Raw genomic sequence first — 14,370 nt, 5'->3', positions numbered from 1 at the left:
AAGTAAACCTTCTCATGCAAGTTGTTCATAAACTGATTTTAGTATGCTTTCATGGGTTTATCTCCCCAAAAGTGTAAAGACTGAATCTCAACCTTTAAAGATTAAAATGGGTCAAAACATATGGGTCAAGATATGCACCACAATGTTGAATGCTTCAATATCATATGGGTAGTCCTCCTCTGGCCAACAGACAAACACTGTATGATTAAGATCCAGCCAGCATCACAAGTCAGATTGGGATGGGTAGCATTCGGAATATTTAATCCAGTTCCTTCCTTAATGCCACTCTTCCTTAATTCCTTGAAACCACCATCTCTGCTGACATTCAGGACTGCACTGTTTGGTCATGTCTAGGCGCAGGTCCACCATCTGAACTGGATAGAGACCAAATCCAGGTGACTACAGTAATCTTGGGATAAGATGAGACAGACACATCAATAGTGTAGATCTTATTCCTCTTACAATGTAAGAAAACCCATCACTTCACTTCAGAAAGCATATATATATATATATATAATTCTGAAAGTATTTATCTGAAAGATGAAATCACAAACACCTGGTTTTAGGTTGAGTAAATCATACAATAATTCTCATTCATTGGCCAACTGTCTCTTTAACACTCGATTTTTCCCATATTTAATTTCACCAAATTCATGACTAAAATTGACAGGCCTAATTGTAATATACACATCTATGATATGTGCAGCATCATCACCACATCTTATTGCCATCTACTTCCAGTCTAAAGGAAGGATGTACAGTACAGGTATATGGTCAATGCTAAGTGGATACACTATTTAATTTGACTATAAAGCTGATGGTGAGAAGAAACTTTTTTCACAAGTTTGTCCAGCTCATACCACATCGCTCTATAGGAAGCCAACCACAGCAGGTTTCACTTTGACTCAGAAGATGAGCTGCAAGAGTAACAATGTGAGATAGAAGATAGTATACATTTTTTTGTGTTTTTTTACCATGCTCAATTACACAGTAAATCAACTACTTTTTGAAAATGCTCAGAATTAAATATCAGAATGGCAAATGTTTTCTACCGAATCTTAATAAGTGCCAGAAGAGAACTTATGTAACTAAAAATCATTTGTAAAGCACCTGTAAAGAACCCACAAGGAGGGTTAAACTCTGTCGTGGGAGGATTCACACACCAGCTCAAGCTCAAGTGTTTTCAGTAGATAGTTTCATTAGATCAAACTGTTCGGAAAATGATTCACGCATTTTCTTTATGTTTGTGCTTGTGGTTAATGACTGGTAAGTCGTAAATATATATATTTCTCTTAATTCTTAATAACATTCTTCACAGATGTTAAATATCAAGATGATTTAGACTTTTCATGATGTAAATGACTTTATAGCTTCATACATTGTGCTCTGGATAGAAGATAATACTCTCAGAAGCTTTAATCAGTGTAAAATTGATTTGTTCATCAGGTGTGTTTGGTGATTCAGTGTCAGTGATGGAGGGAGATTGTGTGACTTTATGCACTGATGTTACTGAAATATATGAAGGCGACGACATATGGTGGAAATTTGGAGCTGAAAAGTCTCTCATAGCTAAAATTAAGAAAAGGAAGCACATTGTCAGCACATCTAATGGTTCTGACGAGAGATTCAGAGACAGACTGAAGCTGGACAATCAGACTGGATCTCTGACCATCACAAACATCACAACTCAACACGCTGGAGTTTATCAACTAGAGATAAGTGCAGCAAAAGAGGCATCCAAAACATTCAATGTTACTGTCTACGGTGAGTAGAGCCGTCATTTGTCCTCCTTCAAATATTCATTTTATTAAAGGAATATTCAGTACAACTTGGGATCAACCAACAGCATTTTTGTCATGATGCTGATTACCAGAGACATATCTCCTTTTAGCTGTGTAATGGTGAAGGACTTACTCAATGGGATTTTTTTGACGTATTTAATTTCAAATTTATGCAGCGTAAACTATTTGACTACTTTATTTAATTTACAGAATACACACTAGGCTACTGTTCAAAAATGTGTTCAAGTACTGTTTAAGTAAAGCCTTATAATGTTAAAATATAAATATATATACTATAAATGTAGGCCTATACTTTCATTGGAGCACCTAACCCCGCTCCTACCCTAAACCTACCAACTTCTGAACAATATAAAAAACATAACAAGCAAATAAAAGTAGTTATGTATTTTATTGCAAAAACTTAAGAAACTTAAAAAGCACTATAAAGCATTACAAACAAGTCGTGTTGTAGTGATGTGAGGGTCGACAAAGAGGCTCCGAAGTTATAAAAAAATACAAAATGAAACATCTCGCAATGAAGCACCGGAGCTTGATTCGTTTTGACAAAACAACGTGATCTGTGACATCCGAGGCTTCGTTTTGTAATAATTGTAATTATTGTTTGCGATCATAATCTGTGCAAATCTGCATGTCTATAATTTGTAAAGTAAAAATTCCCCCGCATATGACCTAGACTACAATATTTCGCTCATATTTTCCTGTGCTTATCAGAATTACCGGCCTGACATTCATTTAGTGATCAAATGTAACATAATGGAAACATGGTAATATTTTGTAATTATTTTAATCTGACTATTTGTCCAATTATGTCTCATAAATCAACATCTCAGGAAAATGTTATGGGGTTTCAGATGAAAATAAAAATCTTCTGTTGTGAAACAGGACATCAATTTCATGTCCACTGTAGGACCAAGGCATGTTTATAACACATTTTGGGAGACACAACTTAATAGAGAATGCTGATTATTACTCCCATCATTTCACTTATTTGTTCATTCTATGTTTCCCCAAAAAATATTAATATGCAAATTAGATACGGTTTATAGATTCATTTATATAATGGAAAAACTTGTTTATGGCCATTTTGCACAGATTTTGCATAAAGAATGTTTTAAAAAACATATTTTATAACAGTTGAGAATTCACCTTTTTTTTATATAAATAATACATTTATTTGTATTTTTTTTAATATGACTTTTTTTTTTTTTTTCAGGACGGTATGCATTGCATAGTCAAAGTATAACATTTATAATATAATTACTTTAACAAGAGTCCGACCTGAGCCCGATCTTTAGATAAAAACAAAAAAAAAAAAAAAAATGGCCCGAATGCACTCAGACCTCAATGTAGGCTGGAGTAATGTTGCTGAAAATTCAACTAAGCATTAATTATAAATTATATAAGTATATTAAAATATATTCTGTACTTTGAGATAATGGAAACACTCACTGACAGTCAACACTCTCAACAACTGAAAAAAAATAGTTCTGCAATTTATCAGTATTCCTTTTTATTCGGTTTTTCAGCTCGTCTTCCTGTTCCTGTCATCATCAGTAACTCTTCACAATGTTCATCATCATCTTCATCATCACAGCAGAATTGTTCACTGTTGTGTTCAGTGGTGAATGTGGGTCATGTGACTCTCTCCTGGTACAAAGGAAACAGTTTATTGTCCAGCATCAGTGTGTCTGATCTCAGCATCAGTCTCTCTCTACCTCTGGAGGTGGAATATCAGGAGAAAAACAGCTACAGCTGTGTGATCAACAATCCCATCAGAAACCAGACCACACATCTGGACATCACTCAACTCTGTCAACCATGTGCAGGTACAGAAGAACTGACATATGTGTTTATTCACTTTGCTGGTGTCTGTTTTCTGTAGAAGACAGGACTAACCGATTTACTTCATGGCTGTTTGTCCTTCACTCTCCTTCTTTTGTTCTTCCAGACTCGTCATCTCTGATAGTGGTGATCTCTGTTGCGGTTGCTGGATCTCTGTTAATTATAGTTGCAGTCGTGATTTGCTGCATCTGCAGGAAATGTAAAAAAGCAGGTTATGAGATATATTTATCTTTGTAAGGCACACATTCTGATAAAGATTGAAAACTTTTTTTTAACATGTATGCAATTCAGTCCAGACCCAGGAGAAAAACAAAACTGATTCAGCATGGTGTAGAACAACAACACAACGAATGGTAAGATAATTTTGACTGTGTTGCAAGTTGTTGTGGTCAGTTAGTCTGAAATAATTTTTGTGTTTAATAGGATCAAATGGTCAGTGAAGAGAGGTGGATGGTCAACCTTGATCATTATTACTTTATGGAAGCAGTGGGTATAACTGCAGACTGGAGATTTACTGATTTACATTTCAAAATAAAACTTTATAAATTCATTGTTTCTAGTTGATCTAAAATAAAATATGATATATAAATAAATGTTCTCCATGAGAGCAGAGGCCAAAGCTTGTGGCCAGTGGTGTTGTAACTCAAGTCTGAACCTCTGCTTCATGATGTAAACGGGAATCTCTCTGGAGCCGTCCCAGCAGAGGGGAAAGATTTTACTCTATTGCTTTATTCCAAGCAACGGGGCCGTCCCGGTACACGGAATTTGCAGGTGGCTAGGAGGGGGTAGAGATGCTGGGTGTAACTAAAAAGGGGCCTTTGTACGGTGAGTCGCATATCGCATAATCTTATTAACTGTTTATCTCCTGAACTGCAACTTTCTTTACGATGCTATTCAGCGCTAATCCCAACATTCAGTCAATTTCACTGGTTAAGGTTAGGTGTGGGATAGGTTTAGAGGTTAGCGTTTTTTGTTGCATAGTTTAGGAAACACTTTAACTGACACAACCAATAAAAACTTCAGAATCAGTTGTGGGGCGGAGTTTGCCGTGAAGTGGATTGGGGAAAAATTGTGCAAGCCACGGCCTATTTTGGAACTCCCACCCCGTTTTGTAGTTCCCGCCCCTATTTGGAGATCTCCAGGCTGCAGTTATACCCTTCTCCATAAAACAACAACAATATGCTTTTATGCTACTTAAACTAAGTGTATTTACAATTTAAATTCAACAAATATATATATATATATATATATATATATATATATATATATATATATATATATATATATATATATGTAGTTGTTTATGTTGTTACTTCTATTATATAACATAATTAGTCCTTCAAAAACTAATGTACTCAACGTAATGTTACAATCCTATAGGCAGAACCACTGTTTGTGAATTTATATAATACAATGAAAGTGAACGGAAATTGTCAGTCCCTAAATTTCTGCAACACAGGAAAAAAGTGAAATGATATTATCATTGCGGGTTTGGTAGACTTCTTTGTATCTCGCAGTCGTGGAAACTATGAAAAAGTGGCGCCTTAAGAACTTGAAATTCTTTAATCGCACTGTTTTGTTTTCCTTTTGTTTTGTTTAAACTTAGAAATGAGAATAAAAGTGCACAGGAACAACAGGGATAGTTGACATACCTGCTGTAGGACAGCATATGTTTATCTAGGGCAAGTTCAAGCTCAAACTGGTGAACAACGGTTTCCTGGTAGAACGACATGTTTCCTGAAAATGGTTTGCAACCTCTGCAACGCAGTTTGAGATATGTTTTCTCATGTTTGGTGGGTGTGACAAACATGTCAACCCAATCATAACCCTGCAGTATTAAAGAGACAGTTCACACAATGTAATTAACATCAAAATAAATTCACATGAACAATTAAATTGTTTGCACATGTTTATTTACATAAAAAGCAAAATAACTGAAATAATAAGAGCACAAGTATAGATCTGGAACTTCTTTAAACAGTGGTGGTGTCTCCATTAGGGCAATTGGGCGACGCACCAACAAAGGAAAGGGAGGGATTTTTTATTTTATTTTACATTCAACCACAGTGTTAAGCTACCTTTCACTTTTCTAGACTGTTTGTGCTGCCTCTAAATAGTCCAATCAACGTTGAGTCGCATTTTGTGTAGTATCGCCCTCTTTTTGGGTGATTTCTGTCAAACTGAGAATCGCCCCGAGTGCTCTCATTGACTTCTATTCAAAGATTTAAAAAAAATTTCGAACCGCAGGCACTGCAGTGCAATCTCAATGAGTTCCGGGAGGGCTAGTGCTAACGTGCTTTTGTCATCGCGCGTAACCTTAACTTGTGCAACAACTGGTGGGAACAGTGACATCAAATAATATTTAAAAACTATTTTGAATTTTAACAAAACTACTTTAATATCTTTATCAAATGTGAAAAAAAAAACAGACAGATGGGGACAGCTATGCCTGTCAGCTGAACTTGATCGACATGACGGCGAACATTACCTCAGCGCAGATTAATTCTATCATGTCATTGAACAAAATACCATTCATTCATCGTAGCAATAAGGATAAATTGGTAATTAAATAATTAGGACAACAAAGACAACATTTTTACATCAAAAAAGTACCTACAAAGGGCGGGAAGTCGTATACATACAGTCGGCATCATAGTTGGGGGCGTGGTGAGGGCGGAGTTGGCGTGGGGGAGAACATAGCGAACATTGTGTGTATTTGAATGACAAAAATGCACATATTGAGCGCTAATTCCCAGAGACGCATAGAACAATTGCAGTCTCTTTTAACTTTAATATTCATATACACTACTCCATATCGATATTTGATTCATTTTTACAGCCCTACTGTAGATGTATTAATTCAAAAATAGCCACATGCTGTGACGTTCTATTTTATACATCAAGTTCCATTTTTGACTGGATACCGTGATTCAATCGCTCAATCACCCCGCACACTGACGGGGTGAATTTATGAATGAAAGTGTGAACGTTCTGACACAAAACCAACTTGTTACGTATCCTCACGCATTTTTAAGTGGGTATACGGAAATCCTTGGCCTTTTCTAGTGGGTAACGGCGTATCACATAGACTACACCTCTTAGCAGAGGTGTTTAGGTTCGCAAGTTTAGGTTAGACATAGGCTACATAGTTTTGCTTTAGGTAGAATGATAAGGCTAATTATATATGCACAGTTTTGATAATGTTAGTAATGTACACAATGTTAACGCAGCCTGCCTGTGATAATATATCTGACTGCACACATACACATGCTTGGTCTTGGGATTCCACAACTTCCATTGATCATCCTCACTACTTGTAGCCATTTTGTCCTCCTTTCCGGTTCTGTATGTTTATTAGGAAGGATGTAGAACTTACATTTATAATTTGTTAGTTTATTGGAGGTACAGAAAACGACACAGCAACTCTTTGGCATGATAGTTCCGTGTATTTCAATTGTCGCCAAGGCAAACCAGACAGCAAGCAGTTTCGGCCCAGAAACGGCCCACATCTGCCCTGCATGAAATCCATGAGGGCCAGATGTGGGCCGGATCTGGGCCCGAAACTGCTTGCTGTCTGGGAATGTTTTCCCCCACGGGCTAAATTCACATCATGTGATGGGGCGTTCCCGGGGGCGTTCCTAGACCAACCGTCTGTATGTATAAACGAGGATTTCCGAGGATGTGGTATGAGCGGAGAAAAAGGCTAATAGGCTGTGAAGTTGCTGACGCTTTATTCTGCTCATTTACTGCTGCATTTTGTTCCATCGCGAAAGCGTGATGGACATCGCATAGACAACTAGGCCTACAGGTGTCACCGACATGCATCATCTCTCGGAGAAGGTGAAAAAACACTAAAGGGCAAAGATGCATATGGATAATAGAGAGCAGTGGAATATAAGTGAGTAATTTAATTAAGCAGTTTAATGTATGTGAGGGATGTGATATATGAGCAGTATAGTATAAGTTAGTTGTGTAAACAGTGATTTATGTGTCTTTTTTCAAATATAATAATTATGTGAATTGTTTCTTATTAAACTGAAATCGAAGTAAAACGTTTTTTTGGAAAAGCCACATCCTGGCGGCAGTCTTCATTTGCCGCTGTTAACACGCATATAGAAACATAAGGAGAACAAGAGATTGAGTCCTAATGTCAGTTTATTTTTAAAATTAATACTACAGTGTAAGTTCCCTTTACATCTTTAATTAGCCGTTAATTTATCAATTGAATGGCCTTCTCAGCTGCCATAGTTGCAACTGTTGCGTCATCAGAACAGGGTGTTAAACGTTTCCATTAAAAAAAAAAAAAAACTTTTTGCCACAGATACATTCATCCCAAAAGTTGGCAATATGTCTGTTACAATTAAATTGTCTTGCTTCATTCACATTATTTTACTGCAACACATAGGTTACATTTAAATATAAATAACAAAACAATGACCAGTCACATAAATTATTTTAAAGAAACTTTAACAAGGTTTTGTAAAGTTTGGTCTATAGTGAATAGCCATGGATAATGTTGTTAAACTACTGAATCAGCAGGTTCTTGACTGACTGTATTTTTCTTTGCAGAAATCAAAGGGGGAGCCTGTGTATGGAAATATGAAAAAAAAATGATGATCAAAAATGAATTCACTGGAAAGCTCATAAGGACCCTTACTCTCATCTTTTAGTTCATATGGAATCTCTGCCAGGATCATCTGTTCTCTTTGTCCCATATTGACAATGTTTTGTTTTTTTAGGCCTATGGGCTTTACGTAAAATGTACATATTTTTAGCTTAACATGCATGGAAATATACTAACTTTATTCAATACTGATCCCACCCTTCACTGCTCTCTGTGCTCCTGTATAATGAGGAAATTGGCAAATTCAAAACAAGGGCATCATTGCTCTCTACTGTTCAGTAAATCATCTTGTTCCAATAGATCACTTTTACACAAAAGGGTGCGCTATGATGCTGCGTTTCTCAGTCATATACAGAGCTGGGTAGTACCTGATTACTAGTACCCATAATGAGACTGCTGGAACATTTTTGTTTACGATTAGGATTATTCTAGAAACCCTACTGTTGGAAGCTTATTTCTCCCACATCAAATAATAATAATAATTAAACATAAAGATAATTGTGACTTTATATATTTGTATTTTTATATTATCTCCGAATTCTTACTTTTTTTCTAATAGTTGCAAGCTATAAAGTACAATTCTGACAAAAGAAGACCTTTTTCTTCAATTTGATATTTATTGTTGTTGTTAATAAAATGAGTTTTATTTACCTCAATTATTGACAGAAAATCTTTGGGTTTACTTCAAGTAAACATATTAGGTCAAAAAGGTTTAACTGATGTAAAAAATCTGGTATATCTGGCTATCTGGCTATGAGATAAAGTCGCAATTACATTTTTATTATATATTTTATTAGACATAAAGATGGGCTATTCCATTATGACTTCCCACCTAATAACCTGTAGGACCTCCTCTAGCCTGCAGAACAGCAGCCATGTTACAAGGCATTTATTCAATGACGAGGAGATTGCTCTCCTGGTATATCTGGTATCATATTGTCAACAACCAGTCCTCCAGTTCCTGTACATTGCAGGATGGTGGTGATGTCAAGGAACACATTAGCAATGAATGGGTGCAACAACCCGGTTCTTTTGGTAGGCCTTTCTCAGCATGCTTGTGAAAAAACAAGCTCATTGTGGCTTGCTTTGTTAGAAGGGAATAATCGCTGCATCTAGGGCAAAAAAAAAAAAAAAAAGATTTATTTATAAGTGTAAGGTGTCAAGAAGGTGTGTTCATTCACACAGACAAGAACTGAATGGCAGCTGCCAGTCTTTACCGATTACCTCCACTGTTCTAAGCATTTGGCACAAATCCTTACAATTGATCAAACCACATTTAGAAATCTAACCACAGCAGGTTTCAGAAAAGCTTAGTAGAGCTAGTACTGTGAGATCGTAACATGAGCCCCTTTCGCACTGCGTGTTGGACCCAGAAAATTGCCGGAACATTGCTGGGTCGCCCTTCTGTGTGAACCCAAACATGTCCCGGGATTGATTCCGGGATCGATCTCAGGTTGGGGACCTAAGCCCCTTTCACACTGCGATTCCAGAAAATACACGAGTAATGTGTTCCTGCAATTGTTCCCTCGGTCGCTAGATTTTGAACTTTCACACTGCCAGTGATTACCCGAAATATGTACGTGCAATCACACACAACCCGTAAAGGTCCCGTAAAGACATGTGACACAAGATGTGACGTGTAATGTACGAGTCGAACACTGGGCACATTAACTTTCACTGAAGCTGGCGAACGATCTCAGCTTCAGCGCGGAAAGCGAGGAGCTAACTGATCTCTGTTCATTACAGTTTGCATGTATTTATTTAGTCGCAAACACATGACAGGCCCGTGTTTTGTGTGCACGCACATGGCCTTGTCTTTGGGTCATGTGCTTGTGTTGTCTCGTTCCCTTGCCCCGCCCCCTTTGTTATCCTCGTTTTGTATTATTGCCTTACCTGTGTCACCTGTTATGTTATCATTAGTCTCCCTATTTCAATCCCCTCGTGTTCGCTGTCTGGTGTGGTTCATTGTAACACGTTGTCAAACATTGAGAGAGCTGTGGATTGTATTTCTGTCGAGTGTCGTGTTATTACCAAAGTGAAGAGTCTTTTTGTTATACTGTTGGTTTGTAGTCTAGTCAAAGTCTTGTTAAGTGTTCGTCTATTCCCTAGTCATTGTTTTCCCCCGTTTTGTCATCAATAAACCTTGTGTGTAGTGCATTGAGTTCATCCCCGCAACAACGTGACAGCTCGATAATGTGCGTCATCACTAAGACACACCCTTTACGGTATTAGTTCTGGCTTTTGTTCACACAGTGCTCTTTCTGGGACTGAACCCGATAATGTTACTATGTCCCCAACCGGTGATCAATCTCAGAATCAATCCCGGGATCTGTTTGTGTTCACACAGAAGGCAATCTGGCAATGTTCCGACAGTTTTCCGGGTCTGACATGCAGTGTGAAAGGGGTTCTAGTAACACTGCCGGGTTCAGTCCTTGAATGAGCGCTGTGTGAACAAAGGCCAGAACTAATGCCGTAAAGGGTGTGTCTTAGTGATGACTTAGTGAATCATCACTTAGCTCCTCACTATCTGCGGTGACGCTGAGATCATTCGCCAGCTTCAGTGAAAATTAAGGTGCCCAGTGTTCGACCTTTACGGGTTGTGTGTGAACGCACGCATACATTCCGGGTAATCACTGGCAGTGTGAAAGGGGCAAAAACTAGCGACTCAGGAACAATTTCCGGGACACATTACCCGTGTATTTTCCAGAATCGCAGTGTGAAAGGGGCTATGGATTTAAAGGTCACACATCATGAAAATCTGACTGTTTCCTGATTAAGTGCTATAATCGGGTCCCCAGGAAACATGAAAAAGAACAACCCGATTCTTTTGGTAGGCCTTTCTCTACATGCTTGTGAAAAAAAAAAATCTGATTTCATGACGTGGTAAGGGGATCTTACTATAATATATTAACGACCCTTAATCTGCATGTTTCCACCCACGGTGCCTCAATTTGGTTTTCACAAGCAACAACGGTGTACCAGTTCTAATGTCATGGTGAAAGTTTGAGCAAAGCATGCTAACTTCTCTGTCTTTGGTTGCACAGATGAACACATAAAGCATCAGAGGAGACAAGAGAACAATGGATTTATTGATTTATTTACTGTATATTACTCTGCTGCCACACAGATCTAATATGTGATTTATTTCCCAGCAATTTACCTACACGGTAATAACCAACTGTTTTGGTAACTCATGTGCATTTTTAACATCCTGCTTTTATCAGATATTACTACATGGTCATGCACGAGGTAGACCCTGAAGCTTTTTTGTAGTTTCTGTAGTTTCAATTATTTTTAAGCAGAATTAATCTTGAACCATGTTTTTTTTTTTATTTATTTTTTTTTTTTATAAAGGTTATATCCTATTTTTTATCTGCCAGTGTCTGGGTCATTTAAAGAATAAATGCATGATTTACAATTTATGACTGGTGTTTGATGGAGGTTAATCATTTATTTTGTTTCACCAGCCTTGATGAGAAACTAACAAACTGTTGTTGTTGTTGTTGTTTGTGTGTGTGTTTTCCTTATGTGCCATAATCAGATAGAAAAACTCACCTTATGTTTCCAATGATAATTCTAAAGATCAGACAAATGTTGACAGCTCAATATTTTTGCTCCAGTTCCAGCTGTGTAACGTCATCTGAGGATCAGGAAACACAATACGAGTGATAGAGTGAAGGAGTGTTATCCAACAATGATACAAACCTATTATTTTTAATTTTAGTAAAGTTAGAAGTAGAAAAAAAGCAATGGCAAACGTGATAAGTCCAGAGTTCTGGTACATTTTAGTACCTGCTAGTGTGTTCTGTGTAAGTGGTTGTAACTTTTCAGAAGGACAACATGACTGATATGATAAAGCCTGTCATTTTCTGGTCTGTAGATATGTCTCTCGACCTCATTCCTCGTCGAAAAGTCTGGTCACTTGAAATAACAGCACTCCTCAGCAACACACGGGACACAGGAATCATTAGTGTCTGGAACACACTGAAACTTTTCAGTAAAGTTGTCACACTGTTAAATACTTCTGCGTTTATTAAAAGTGACACAGGGGCGCTATTTAATCCCCTCTAGACATCACGCGATCATGATCGGTGGTCACAAAAACATTATTTCAGTCACATAAAAAGCATCAGACGTGTCAAGGATTTCATGCTACATGATAATAAATCACGTATGCAAAGACACTAAATGAGCATTTATATAGTTTAACACAGCCGCCACAACACTAGCATCCGTTCAGATTCATCTGCTAAGTATCTTTTCGTCTGTTTGTGTTTGTTTGTGTTTGTTTTTTGCGTGTATGTTGGTCTGCAAAGTTGTCATGTTGTTGCATATTACATAAATAGCATCCATCATCAAATGAATGTGTCTCTACCTAATGTGTCGGTGTTGTAAACCTAAAAATCCCCAGAGAAAGCAGATATACACAAAGCCTCAGAAACGAAACTAGTAAAGCATTTGACTGGCTGCCTCTTCTTCTCCTTCTTCTTCTTGGGTTTATTGGCGGTTGACAAAACGAGCTGAAGCATTACCGCCACCAACTGGTAGGAAGTGTGGACCAGAACGTCTACAAAGTCTAAATACATTGTTAACAATAATAATAATAATAATAATAATAATAATAATAATAATAATAATAATAATAATAATAATAATAATAATAAAAATGTTTTTCTAGTCTAAGGTATTGAAACAGTAAACTAACAATAAAACACCTGTCTTTTCAGCTTTATTTTATTTTTTCAGTATCAAAAATATTTTATTATTATTATTCCATCCACACAGTGTGTCCTGGTTATAAATTGCCTGCTATTATATTAATACATAAATATGCAGCTGTATTAGAGCACCATCTAGTGACAGTGTGTCAAAATCAAAGAAGTGGTTATTTCCTGAATCAGGTGTTTTAATGTTATCACACGGACATACAAATATCTCTCAAGCTATAGCTGCTTGGTTCATTAAAAAAAGAAAAATCATAGGTACCGATCACTGACGTTACATAAAATATGTAAATGATCCGTACATAATACAATATCTACAGCTTATTAAAACACTGGAAAATTAGTGTCAATGAAACTAAGTCATCTACGATGTCCAACTCTTATTGATTTATATTTGGCAAATTATAACTCTAAAGGCAGACATGTTTACCTAATAAAACAAGAAACAGTCTCAGTCTAATTTAAACATCTCATTAGCAGCAGTCCATTGTGTATTTTTAATATCAATTCAGTTCTGATTAGCGGGTAAATATGTTGCACTTAATGTTGGGGTTTTATTGTCCTGAAAGAAATACAGATTTACAGAAAGTTAATACAGCAGTTATGTTTGATTGCCAGAGAATATGATGCTTTGTAACATGTCTACGTCACTGTGTGGGAAGATTTGCATAATGCCACCTATATGTTTACGCAAAGAAAGAAGACATAACTTTGATTCTCACTGTAGTATTGTTGTTGCCGCTGCTGCATGTTGTGGAGTCGCTGTGTGTTTCGAAAGCAAAACTACTTTGCTTGGTCTTCCAAATAAGGTCACAACTATAAATCAGTGGTAAAGTTGTATTTACAACACTTTTCCAGAACAGTCCAAGCCAAATATTCAGATGTGTCCAGTGCATTTCTTTTCTATGAAGTATGGCAGTTCCAACTTTGCAAGGACTGGCACTTCTCACAGTCTGCAAAATTTTATATTGAAAGAATTTGTCACTGTTGATTTGAATGCACTGGATAGCTGGCCAATCAGAGAACACCTCGCTTTTCAGAATAATGAGCTTTGTAAAAATCCACCAGAAATGACTCTCATGCAAAGTCGTAAAGACATAAATCCAAGTGAAAGAAATGAAGGACAGTTCATCTAAGGAAGGGCACATTAAAGTGGACTTTAATGCAGCCTCAAAGGAAAATCATGAGAGCTTAGGGTTCTGCTGCACACTTAGATGCTCATTTGTCTCCACCTACTGGAGTAAGATTGTTATCAGCACAAATGGTCACTGAATAAATCCGTGAGAAACCTTGTGTTATTCATTAAATCTTTTACTGCACTTGAGTAATATTAAATTACATCATATTAGACATATTAGATATGCATTATAATCTGCAA

General features: G+C 36.9%; 1 long non-coding RNA gene across 4 annotated transcripts; it reads right to left on the bottom strand.

Moving 5' to 3' along the window:
- Positions 1-3,118: 3,118 nt before the first annotated feature.
- LOC113039447 (uncharacterized) lies at positions 3,119-12,785 on the bottom strand. Of its 4 annotated transcripts, none has more exons than XR_003275007.1 (7): positions 12,644-12,785; positions 12,061-12,242; positions 11,824-11,908; positions 8,446-9,380; positions 5,297-5,472; positions 3,699-3,832; positions 3,119-3,449 (listed from the first exon to the last, which is right to left on the bottom strand). It is a non-coding gene; the product is annotated as an uncharacterized LOC113039447 (long non-coding RNA). The 4 variants fall into 4 exon arrangements; XR_003275009.1 differs by lacking the exon at positions 3,119-3,449 and having other exon boundaries at positions 3,508-3,832; positions 8,446-8,487; positions 9,101-9,380; positions 12,644-12,780; XR_003275006.1 differs by lacking the exon at positions 3,119-3,449 and having other exon boundaries at positions 3,508-3,832; positions 12,644-12,784.
- Positions 12,786-14,370: the final 1,585 nt, after the last annotated feature.

This window comes from Carassius auratus, chromosome 22 (genome assembly GCF_003368295.1).
Source record: "Carassius auratus strain Wakin chromosome 22, ASM336829v1, whole genome shotgun sequence".
NCBI classification, from domain to species: Eukaryota; Metazoa; Chordata; class Actinopteri; order Cypriniformes; family Cyprinidae; genus Carassius; species Carassius auratus.
This window is presented reverse-complemented; position numbering and strand designations above follow the sequence as displayed.